Consider the following 12,225-nt stretch of genomic DNA (forward strand, 5'->3'; position numbering starts at 1 on the left):
AGAGAGACAGGCAGAGAGAGAGAGAGAGGAGGAAGCAGGCTCCCCACCGAGCAGAGAGCCTGATGTGGGGCTCGATCCCAGGATCCTGGGATCATGACCTGAGCCAAAGGCAGAGGCTTTAACCCGCTGAGCCACCCAGGCAACCCCCTCTGTCCATTTTTTAATCAGATTTTTTTTTGGTGTTGAGTTCAAACTCTTTTTCACACCAGACTTCAAATCCGTATGTTCTAAGATAAGACCTCACACAAACTAATTTAATAGTAATTGCACAGACACTAGGTATGACCTTATACTAGAACTTAATGAGTTCTAGCAACGCATCTAGTGAACAAATTCTAACTAATCCTTGCTCAGATTACAAACTTCCACCCTAAAATCTAACAACAGTCCCTAATCTAACAACAGTCCTCAGTGAGCAGGTTTTCCTAACTGTCCCCCTCTTTTGAGATGGTCCCTCATTCCTCTGGTTCTCTCTGCTTGTTGCAGCAAGTTAAATAAACCTAAGTCTTTTTTTCTTAACTACAAATAAATCCTTGATGATCTTTGGTTTATGGGTGTCCGGCTATTTAACAACTGGCATTTCCACTAAGATTCAGCTGACCTCCTTGTTTCTGGGAAGACCTATGGCTTTGTCATAGTGTGCACATATGTGACCACTTGATTTCCACTTGCTTAAGGCCACCCTGCCTGTAACAGTGAGGTATCTGAGCTTCAATAATTTTGTTGAGCGCTTCAGGATCAAGGTAAAAGCTGGGTTCTCTGACTGTAAGTTTTACCAGATTATGCTGTTCATGAGTGAAATTTGACTTCTACCTAATTAACAGCATTCCTATCATTTGTCTGATTGTTGAGTCTCCTTTTTGTTGTTGTTGTTTAAGCTCTACACCTAGCATGGGGCTTGAACTCACCACCATGAGATTAAGAGTCACAGGCTCTACATACTGAGCCAGGCAGGCACTCCTTGTTCACTATCTTGAGTGTCATTCATCTATAAGAGGAAGTCCACAGAACGGAACAGACATAGGCCTCATAAGTCTTTCTTCCCGCCAGCTCCAAAAACTGACAAGTTCAGAAGGTCTGATCAGATCAGCATCTTTATGTAAACTTTGTCTTGGGTCATGTTTTCTAAAGCCTCCTAAGGACTTTCCTTGGTCCTTATAATCTTGAGATATCTTTTGCTTAGTTTTGTCTGCCTGGAGCAGAGGCTCTGACAAGTCCTCAGTTGATGACAGCTGATCTTTGGTGTCACTTCCTGTCTTGTGGAGACAGGTGGTTGCAAAGCACCATCCTCACCATACTTACTGCATGTCATTTAAGAGTTTTCTCAGTCTATATCGATGTCCACTCTGTACCTCCTCTATCTACTTCTTTCATGTTTTCAGATTATAACTCAACAAATGGCATAATTTCACCAAGCAAAAGATCTAAATTCTAAATGTCCTCTTGGGGAACTACTGACATGAACAAGATTACCTGAGAGGCACCTTAAAAGGAAAAAGGCACTGTGCCTGGATGGCACTTGAGTTGGTTAAGTGACTGACCCTTGATTTCGGCTCAGGTCATGATCTCAGGATCATGAGATGGAGCCTCGAAATGGCTTCATGCTCAGTAAGGAGTCTGCTTGAGATTCTCCCTCTCCCTCTGCCCCTCCCCTCCCACACTCTCTCTATTTCTCCCTAAAAATAAATAAATCTTAGGATATTTGAGTGGCTCAGGTCATGATCCCAGGGTCCTGGGATCAAGTCCCACATTGGGCTCCCTGCTCAGCGGAAAGGCTGCTGCTTCTTCTGCCCACTGCTCCCCCTGCTTGTGATCTCTTTCTCTCTGGCAAATAAATAAATAAAATCTTTTAAAAAAAGAAATCTTTTTTAAAAAAAGAAAAGAAAAAAGGAAACAGAATTCTGACTACCCAATCGTCTACATTCCTTAACATGAAGAAATTTCTAAATGCAATTCAATTCTAAAACTGCCTCCCTGAAAGAATCCCCAAACCCCAAGATAAGAAGGAGAAAGTTTAGGGTCATCTGTGTGGTTCAGTTGGTTGGGTGTCCAACTCTTGATTTCAGCTTAGGTCCCTATCCCTCTACCCCTTCCCCCATTCATGTGCTCTCTTACTCTCTCCTTCTAAGATAAATAAATAATTTTTTTTTAAAGGAGAAAATTCATTGAAAAAAAAAAAATCAGCCTTGTATAGGCCTCCCTAGCAAGGTAGGCCATATTTTGATGTGCCCTGGAGATGCAAAACCTGGGAAAGGCTAATTGGCATCACCCTAAAAAGAATTTAGAAATTAATCCTTAAGAAATAATGAAAAGAGCACCTGGGTGGCTTAGTTGGTTGAGTGCCTTCAGCTCAAATCATGATCTCGGGGTCCTAGGATCCAGCCCCGCATCAGACTCCCTGCTCAGGAGCCCTCTCCCTCTGCCGCTCTTCTGCCTGTGCTCTTTTTCTCAAATAAATAAATAAAATCTTTAAAAAAAGAAGAAGACGACGACGACGACGACGAAGACGAAGACAAAGAAGAAGAAGAAGAAAAGAAATAATGAATGAAAAGCCCTTATAATTTTTAACTCTCTGGAAGTTACGAGATTATTCAGGTGGTAGATATACCACTTTCAGAAAATCCTTTTCACTTGGCCCTTAACTGTAACATTGTCTTGCAGTTATACTGATTTCAAATGAATATAAAAGAATATGTGTAAAGACAAGGGAATGAGAATGTGTAGTATCAGATGTGTTTTTGTTTATCTAGAAATAAAGAGAATAATTTTGTCTTAAATAATAAATGTTGTGTTTCACCACAAAAAAGAAATGGTAATTATATGGCGATATACATTGTTAGCTAATCCTATGGTGGTAAATCATTTTGCAAAATATATAGGTGTATCAAATTACACATTGTACACCTTAAGTTACATGTTATATGTCAATTATATCTCAGTAAATCTGAGGGGGAAAAAAAAGAGAAATTTCTGGTTGCACCAAGATGTGAAAGAATAGAGTGAAAAAAAAATTTTTGACAGTATAGGGGCACCTGGGTGGCTCAGTGGGTTAAAGCCTCTGCCTTCGGCTCAGGTCATGATCCCAGGGTCCTAGGATTGAGCCCCATATCGGGCTCCCTGCTCAGTGGGGACCCTGCTTCCCCACTATCTCTTTGCCTGCCTCTCTGCCTATTTGTGATCTCTGTCTGTCAAATAAATAAATAAAATCTTAAAAAAAAAATTTGATAATATACTATAAAGGTACAAGGTCTGAGAGTAAGTACACTTTATTTGTCTGGGTCCTTAATAGGTATAAAAAAGAATTTGAAGGGGCACCTGGGTGGCTTAGTGGGTTAAAGCCTCTGCCTTCGGCTCAGGTCGTGATCCCAGAGTCCTGGGATCGAGCCCTGCATCTGGCTCTCTGCTCTGCAGGGAGCCTGCTTCCTCCCCTCTCTCTCTCTCTGCCTACTGCTATCTCTCTCTGTCAAATAAATAAAATCTTAAAAAAAAAAAAAAAATTTGAAGGGAGAAATAAAATATGTTAAAATTTTTGATAAAATTGGTCAAATGTGAGAGGTTTATCATAAAAAATAAACAAAATAGGGGCACCTAGTTAGCTCAGTTGGTTAAGGGTCTGCCTTTGGCTCAGGTCATGATCTCAGGGTTCTGGGATAGAGCCCTGCATCAGGCTCTCGGCTCAGTAGGGAGTCTGCCTCTGCCCCTCCCCTTCTTGTGCACGTGTTCTCTTTCTTTCTCAAATAAAATCTTTAAAAAAACAATTACATTAAAAAAATTGCTTAAAAATAAGGGCTTATAAATCTTTTTAATGTAATTTCTCCATGAATAAAAAATGGAGTAAAACTAGAATTTAATTTCCTTTTTGTCAAAAAAAGCAAAAGCTGGGACGCCTGGGTGGCTCAGTTGGTTAAGCAGCTGCCTTCGGCTCAGGTCATGATCCTAGCGTCCTGGGATCGAGTCCCACATCGGGCTCCTTGCTCGGCGGGGAGCCTGCTTCTCCCTCTGCCTCTGCCTGCCATTCTGTCTGCCTGTGCTCGCTCGCTCTCTCTCCCTCTCTGACAAATAAAAAAAATCTAAAAAAAAAAAAAAAAAAAAAAAAAAGCAAAAGCTATTTTGTGCCTGGATAACACATCCCTTAAATCATCAAAATATTCTGTTAACATTCTATGCTTTTTTTTTTCTTAAGATTTTATTTATTTATTTGAGAGAGAGAGAGTGAGAGCCCAAGCAGGGGGAGCAGCAGGCAGAGGCAGAGGGAGAAGCAGGCTCTCAGCTGAACAGAGAGCCTAATGTGGGGATCAATCCCACGACCCTGGGATCATGACCTGAGCTAAACCGCTTAACCGACTGAGCCACCCAGGTGCCCCTCTCTGTGCTTTTTGAAACACTCATAAATCTTTTGTTTTTTAAGTTCTTTACTTTTGGGGAAAAGTCAACATTCTTAATAATCACTGTTTTTAAAGATACTGCCTGGGAACACCTGGCTGGCTCAGTCAGCGAGCATTCGACTCTTGATCTTGGGGATTCGAGTTTGAGCACCAGTTGGAGGTAGAGATTACTTAAAATTTTTAAAAATATTATCTAAAAAAATTAAATAAAGATACTGCCTGTAACTATTTGTTTGGATAGTTATGACTTACATTTTGTCAAATGACAATTCCTTTTGAATTTGTTCTTCTCTAAATTCAGAATAATAAAACTATTAAGCTATTTCTCATACCTACAATATTTTGGGGTTTATAAATGATCATTAGGCAACATAAAGATTATTAAAAATGTTTCTAAAAACAAGCCTGGGTGGCTAGTTGGTTAAGCATGTGCCTTTGGCTCAGGTCATGATCCCAAGGTTGTGGGATGGAGACCCACATTGGGCTTCCTGCTCAGTGGGAAGTCTGCTTCCCCTTCTTCCTCTGCCACTCCCCCTGCTTGTGCTCTCTCTCTTCTCTCAAATAAATAAAATCTTTAAAATAAATAAATTAATTAATAAAATGTTTTTAAAGGATTACAGAAATTAGCAGCTTTGTTTGGCATCCTCCAACTTTTCATTAATTCAAAAATATTGAGCTTTCTCCTTTATTAAAATTGGGTTAAAAAAAAAAACTACCTGATAAAAAAAGTTCAGTCTTCGTAAATTTATCATGTGTAAATTAAATATGTTAAAAGTAAATATGCTACAATGTTTGTGTATCTTTCAGGTTAAAGGAAACAAATATTCATACACAAAGACTAACACAACAGCTGTCTACAAAAAGATTTTTTCTCTAGGCTTAAATAAGCTTGTACTGGTGAAATTCGTAATACATTTTATAGGATAAACCCATGGCCTGAAGATTTGTCAATTTCCCTTGGTCACAGCATATTCTTACTTTCAGGATAATCAGTGACTAACTCTTTATAAAACTGATTATGTACTTTAGTAGAAGATTCCACTCTCTTCCATTCTGACAATGCTGGTTAATATAACAAATAAACTGAAGCCCAGACTCAGCATCCACAAGTAATTTCTGTTTCTTCCTTACATTCACCTGAAGCGGACAACTGTAATCTAAAGATCAGCAACTGAACTTTGTGGAGACCTATCAAAAGAACTTCTGTAAAGGTAGCATAACTATTGATACTACAGAAAATAAATTACATGTATTGTTGACATCATTGCCATGTTCAGACATTGTGACTGAGTCTGAATTTCCCGAACTGTTTTGGTCCAAAAGCAGAAGACAATGTAAATAGACTATTTCCTTTTTTTTTTTTTTTTTTTTTTAAGATTTGACAGAGAGAGACAGTAAGACAGAGAACACAACAGGGGAAGTGGAAGAGGGAGAAGCAGGCTTCCTGCAGAGCCAGGAGCCCAATGCTGGGCTTGATCGCAGGACCCTAGGATCATAACCTGAGCCAAACACAGACGATTAACGACTGAGCCACCCAGACGCCCCTAGACTACTTACTTTTAAGATCATCAGAACACAACCTCTGAGATGCTAGAAGCCACAGATTACCATGTACTTTGCATGATTTTGCCCTTTATTTTCTCGGTTATTTTCTCTCTCTGCTAGTTCAAGATTCCAGATGTCAGTAAACACCCTGTCCTTTATTCTTAGTACTACCAAGACCTTTATCTCTGACAATCACCATATATAGGACTAAATTCTTCACACACTGACAAGGTGAACAATCCATATCCAAAACTAAAGGGGAAAAAATGACTTGGTTAATAAAGGAAGATCCAAACAGATATGGAATACATAGAACATTATTTCAAACTTTAATAGTAACTCTTGTTTGAAGTTTTGTTGTAAATGCCATATGTGTGTGATCTCCAGGTTTTAAATGCTACAGTCACATATTATCATGTTAGATGATTTAACAAATCTAAGAAACAGAACAAAGTGGCCTGGTGCTTATAAAGGTCAAAATTACTACCATCAAAAGCTTGATAAACATTCACAACCTATCTAACAATGATACAGATCCTGACTGATCACTTCCCCTAAATGTTAAGTCTCTCAACATCATTAACAAATGATCAAAAGCAGAGACTGAGGATTGAAAGAGAAACCACAAATTGCTCACGAACACTCAGAAAAACACTATGATTTATAGAACAGATAAACTGAACCAAACCAAACCACAATGTGCATTACATACTACCCAAGCTCAAATCTTTTCAAACATTAGCTCATTATATTCCAATATCAAGACACACTGATACAACTGTAACTCCTGAGGGACTCATGTGTTCTAAAAATAAAGCCACTCACTATTCCATCAACTCACCTAAATTACAGATTCTAGCCAATTCCTACCCAAACTACTAATTTCTACCCTAAAATCACTCCGTGACTAACTCCAGCTCCTAAAACCTTGTATATCTTCTTTGCTAACTCTCCCCTTCTGAAATGCCCCACAGTTATTCTGGTGTGTGCTATTCCCTGCTGTAGCAAGCTAAATCAATGAGAACTTATTTTCTGACCATAGATATGTTCCTGGTGCCCTTTCATGGTAGGCTTTAACATCCTTATGGCAGGCAACTGGCGGCCCAGAATTAGGAATAGGAAGAAGACTTTATGATATATACCTTTTAAAACTCTATACCATGTTATTTTATTACCTATTTAAAAGAATAAATAAAATAAAATCTACAAATGTATGTAATTCTATTATAAATGAGTTAACCAACAGTAGTACTACCAATATCCAATCAGCTACAACTCATCCAGGAATCAGAGTATTGCTGGCTGTCAGCAGACAGAATTCATTACCTGTTTCAAAAAGCCTAAAAAGACGCCAGACCATTAATGGATCATCAATGGGTATCAACAGATCTTTGTGTCAAAATTCAAAATCTCTTCCTGTTTGGAAGGTAAATCTAAATCAGCCAGCAGTTAGAAGTGATAATTAGCTTTGCATCTTTTGTGGACAAATTTTTATTATACAGTGTGGAACAGCATAATGAATACCCACATAGCAACAATTATCAACCTTCAGCTAATCTTCAAACTGTTCTTAAAGATTTCTCTAAATCAAAGATACTATGTTATAATTCAATGCAAAAGATTTTTTTAAAAACTAAAGAGCACAAGTGCACCTTGATCTGGGAATCATAAGTCCAAGTCCCATGCTGGGCATGGGACCTAAAAATTTAAAAAATAATAATCTTAAAAAGACTACAAAACATAAAATAAAAAAAGAAAAAATAAATAAAAATAAAATAAAAAATAAAAAACCAATAACTACCACAAAATAGAAACAAATCTCTTAGAGTGCCAAAAACAACTATTTAAAATTTTGGTATGTATCTTAACATCTCAAATATTTAAACAAACTATTTTAGAATTACTTGTATTATACAACCCTGTAATCTTTTGAATTTTGTAACAAACTACTAAATTTTTCTCATAACAACAAATATTCTTCTATAATTTTCAGACTCTCCATCACAGAGATAATATAATTCACCTAACCTGCTATTAAACATTGCAGTTATTTTTTCTTTGCTATCAGGAAAAACATAGCAACAAATTACCTCTGTTCATACAAGTTCACATGTTTATCAACCATTTAAATGTATTTATTTATAAATTATCCATAAACATCATATCCTTTGCTCACTATTCTTTCTTTTTCTGTGATTTGCAGTTAAATAAAACGATGACTAAAAACACACCCACATACTAAAGCTAGCAGTAAAGGGCAAATATTTCTTTCCCTAAAGCACACTTTTAAAAGGCATTTCAACTCCAGGCAATGTTTTATTTTATTACTTATTTATTTGTCAGAGAGAGAGAGCGCACGCACAAGCAGGGGAAGCAGCAGGCAGAGGGAGAAGCTGGCTCCCCTCGAAGCAAGGAGCCTGATGAGGGACTTGATTTCAGGACTCTGGAATCATGACCTGAGCAAAAGGCAGATGCTTAACCAACTGAGCCACCCACATGTCCCTGTTTTTTTTCTTTTTAGGCAATCTCTACACCCAACGTGGGTTTTTTTTTAAAGATTTTATTTATTTGACAGAGAGATCACAGGTAGGCTGAGAGGCAGGCAGAGAAGGGGGGGGGGAGCAGGCTCCCCGCTGAGCAGAGAGCCCGAGGTGAGACTCGATCCCAGGACCCTGAGATCATGACCTGAGCCGAAGGCAGAGGCTTATTAAGCCACTGAGCCACTCAGGCGCCCCAACTCTCCTTATAGTTAGGTCTTTAATTTCCCTCAGGTATGTACTGTAGTTTTCAGTAAAGAGATTTTATGCATTTTGTCACATTTATTCCCAAGTATTTCGTGGGTTTTAAATGACTGTATACTGGACAGTGCCATTTATATAAAACTAGAAAAGTCCAGATTTGTCTAGTGACAGAAAGTAGATCAGTGGTTGAGGTACTGGGGGCAGAGGAGAGGATCTTTTGGTAGTAATGGAGATGTTCTGTATCTTGATCAAGATTGTGGTTTTGACAAATATATACATGTGTCAAAATTTACCAACTTTTATACTTTAATGGATGTAGTTTATTGTACCTAAATAAACCTCAATAAAGTTTATTTAAAAAAAAAAGAAGATATGAAAACTATACCCTAAAATTAATGCAGGATTTAGTGCAAATGACTTATCTTTGTTAAAATGAGATCTTAAGTTAATAGACTATTACGAAGTTGTACTGAAAGCCTGAAAGAAGGAAATAAATTGAGACTCCCTGTGTACTAGGGATTAGTTTGTTTTAGGAGGATAAAGTTTACTTAAAAATACTGTGTGAGGGCACCTAGCTGGCTCAGTCAGTGGAGAATACCACCGACTGGGGTTGTGAGTTCAAGCCCCACGTTGGGTTTTAGAAATATTCTAAGTAAAAGTAAAAAAATTCATTTCCCAATTGTTTGCTGATAGTATATAAAAATACAATTGACTTTGGAGCACATGGGTGGCTCAGTGGGTTAAAATCTCTGCCTTCAGCTTGGGTCATGATCCCAGGGTCCTGGGATGGAGCCCCATATGGGGCTCTCTGCTCAGCAGGGAGCCTGCTTCCTCCTCTCTCTCTGCATGCCTCTCTGTCTACTTGTGATCTCTATCTGTCAAATAAATAAATAAATAAAATCTTAAAAAAAAAAAAAACAATTGATTTTTATATATTCACCTTGTATCTTTTTACTTTGCTAAATCCTGTTACTAATGGTTATTTGGCAGATTACCTAAGACTTTTTACACAGTCTTGCAATTTGTAAATAGAAACATTTTTATTTCTTCTCTTCCAAACTATATGCCTTTTTGTTTTGTTTTTGTTCTACTTCTTGCCCTATTTCAAAGGCTAGGACAACCAGTTACATTGCTGACCAGAAGTAGCAAGCAAGGGCATTGCTGCCTTATTCCTAATCTTAGGGGTAAAGCACTCAATATTTTACCATTATGAATTTGTTGTGGGTTTTTCTTAAATGATCATCAGTTGAAGAAGCTCCCTTATCCTATTCCCAGTTTTCTGAGGTTTGTTTAAATCATGAATGGGTACAGAATTTTTGTCAATTGGTTTTTCTGAATTTACTGAAGTAATCACATGAGTTTTCTCATATGGTTACCATGGTAGATTATACTGATTGATTTTCAAACCAACTCTGCATTCCTGGGATATACCCTACTTGGCAATTGTGTTGTTATTAGTAATACATTCAAGTTGCTGATACAAGTTAGTTAAAAATCTCTGACACAGAAGTAATTACTTATGTTGTACAAAATTGTCAAAACTATGATATCCACAAAATCTTAGGTTTCAATATAGGTTTTTTTGTTTTTTTTTTTAAAGGTTTTATTTATTTATTTGACAGAGAGAGATCACAAGTAGATGGAGAGGCAGGCAGAGAGAAAGAGAGGGAAGCAGGATCTCCGCCGAGCAGAGAACCCGATGCAGGACTCGATCCCAGGACCCCTGAGATCATGACCCGAGCCGAAGGCAGTGGCCTAACCCACTGAGCCACCCAGGCGCCCTCAATATAGGTTTTAGATTTTAATTTTCTTAACTGGAATTGCAATAATAACTACAGTGATCATGATGTTTACTAGTTGTATGCTAACTACACAACAGGCATTATGCTAATGACTTCATATATATTCTCATTTAATCTAATAACACTTTATTAAGTTTTATTTTTTTAAATATGTTATTTATTTGTCAGAGAGAGACAGACAGAGCACAAGCAGGGGGAGCGACAGGCAGAAGGAGAAGCAGGCTCTCCACTGAACAAGGAACCCAATGTAGGACTCGACCCTAGGACCCTGGGATCATGACCTGGGCTGAAGGCAGATGCTTAACGAACTGAGCCACCCAGTCGTCTCTCTATTAAGTATTATTATCTCTATTTGACAGATGTGATAACCAATGTTAGGGAAGTTGGAAAATTTGTCAAAGATCTCACAACTCAGCTGGAGGAGGTGGAGTGTGATTCCAGGTCAGTTGATTCCAGAAACTAACCTCTTATCCCTTTTTTGTTATACTGCTTTAACAAATAATCTCTAACGCTTTTTCTTAATATATAATTCAAAGTAATATAACATGGGTTAGAATGAAAATAAGTTCCCTGAGAGCCCACTAAAGTTTAAATCCAAATGAGAACTATGTAGGCATAACACACAACAAATATGCAAGATATACTCTCATGGAAACTAAAGGATTTTACACAATTCCAGATAAATTAGCTATAACTGTCTCTTTTAGATACAACCCCCCCCAACAAAGTGAGTGACAGTGATTATTAGTGGTCATCTTGAATCCACTCTAATTCTTATGGAAATACACAAAATCACTCAAAAACTTCATAACCAGGGGCACCTAAGTGGCTTAATCTGTTAAGCATCTGCCAACATGGGGCTCCTTGTTCAGCAGGGAATCTGCTTCTCGCTCTCCCTCTGCCCCTCCCCCCACTCACATGCGAGCTCCTCACACTCTCTCTCACTCTCTCACTCTTTCTCTCAAATAAATAAAACCTTAAAAAAAAAAAACCAACTTCACACTGGATTGCACAAGGAATAGTGAGCAACTTGTGGCTTTATCATAAAAGAGAACAAATATTTAAAAAAATAAATTACTAAATTTACCTAATGTCAATTTCAATATGTGAAACACAATGTCACATGCTAAGACTTCACCATTCTTCTTCATAATAATGAATCATTTTATTCTCTTATTCTACTTACTATTGCTGACCTCCTTAACTTAATTTAAAAGCAATAAACGTAAAGAAATTTACTGACCACAGTTAAAACTACCTTTTTCTCTTCCTAATAACAAAAGCTAGGAAAGTTTGGGTACAATCACCAACTCTCCTGTTTCTCTATAAAACTCTGACATTTTAGCTTCATCTCCAACAATACCATTGGAGGAAGTTAACAATTCAAGTCTAATCATCCAGTGTCATCCTTTTCAAAGCTAAAAGACTAGGACAGTAACTGAAAAACAAAACATTCAATAATAATTCTATTTAGAATTGATCTAAGTTTCTATGCATAGACTTTATGGAACAGGATAATAATTATATTTGTTAAAGTCTAAAGTTCTGAAATCTATAGGAGAAAGAGAGGTGGAAGGGTTCTTTAAGTAAAATTCAAAAATACTAGAGAAGTAGTTAAATTATCCAATATTTATTTGGCCTTATTACATGTTCAATCTGTGTAAGTCATTTACAGATTATACAATTTTAACACTTGGACTCTACCTAGAAGAACTTTATGTTCTTTTTTTTTTTTTTTTTTTTTTTTTTTTT

General features: G+C 37.3%; 1 protein-coding gene and 1 long non-coding RNA gene across 3 annotated transcripts in view; one reads left to right on the top strand and one right to left on the bottom strand.

The window, feature by feature from the left end:
- Window positions 1-12,225, bottom strand: part of LOC111154144 (protein phosphatase 3 catalytic subunit gamma) — a 103,580-nt gene that overhangs the window by 77,072 nt on the left and 14,283 nt on the right. The window lies entirely within an intron of this gene.
- LOC111154159 overlaps window positions 8,828-12,225 on the top strand; it is a 12,103-nt gene continuing 8,705 nt past the window's right edge. The window contains exon 1 of the long non-coding RNA XR_002641067.1: window positions 8,828-9,019. This is a non-coding gene — a long non-coding RNA (uncharacterized LOC111154159). The remainder of the gene's footprint in view (window positions 9,020-12,225) is intronic.

The sequence above is a fragment of the Enhydra lutris genome, unplaced genomic scaffold (genome assembly GCF_002288905.1).
Source record: "Enhydra lutris kenyoni isolate GAN:26980312 unplaced genomic scaffold, ASM228890v2 scaffoldscaffold3, whole genome shotgun sequence".
Classification (NCBI taxonomy): Eukaryota; Metazoa; Chordata; class Mammalia; order Carnivora; family Mustelidae; genus Enhydra; species Enhydra lutris.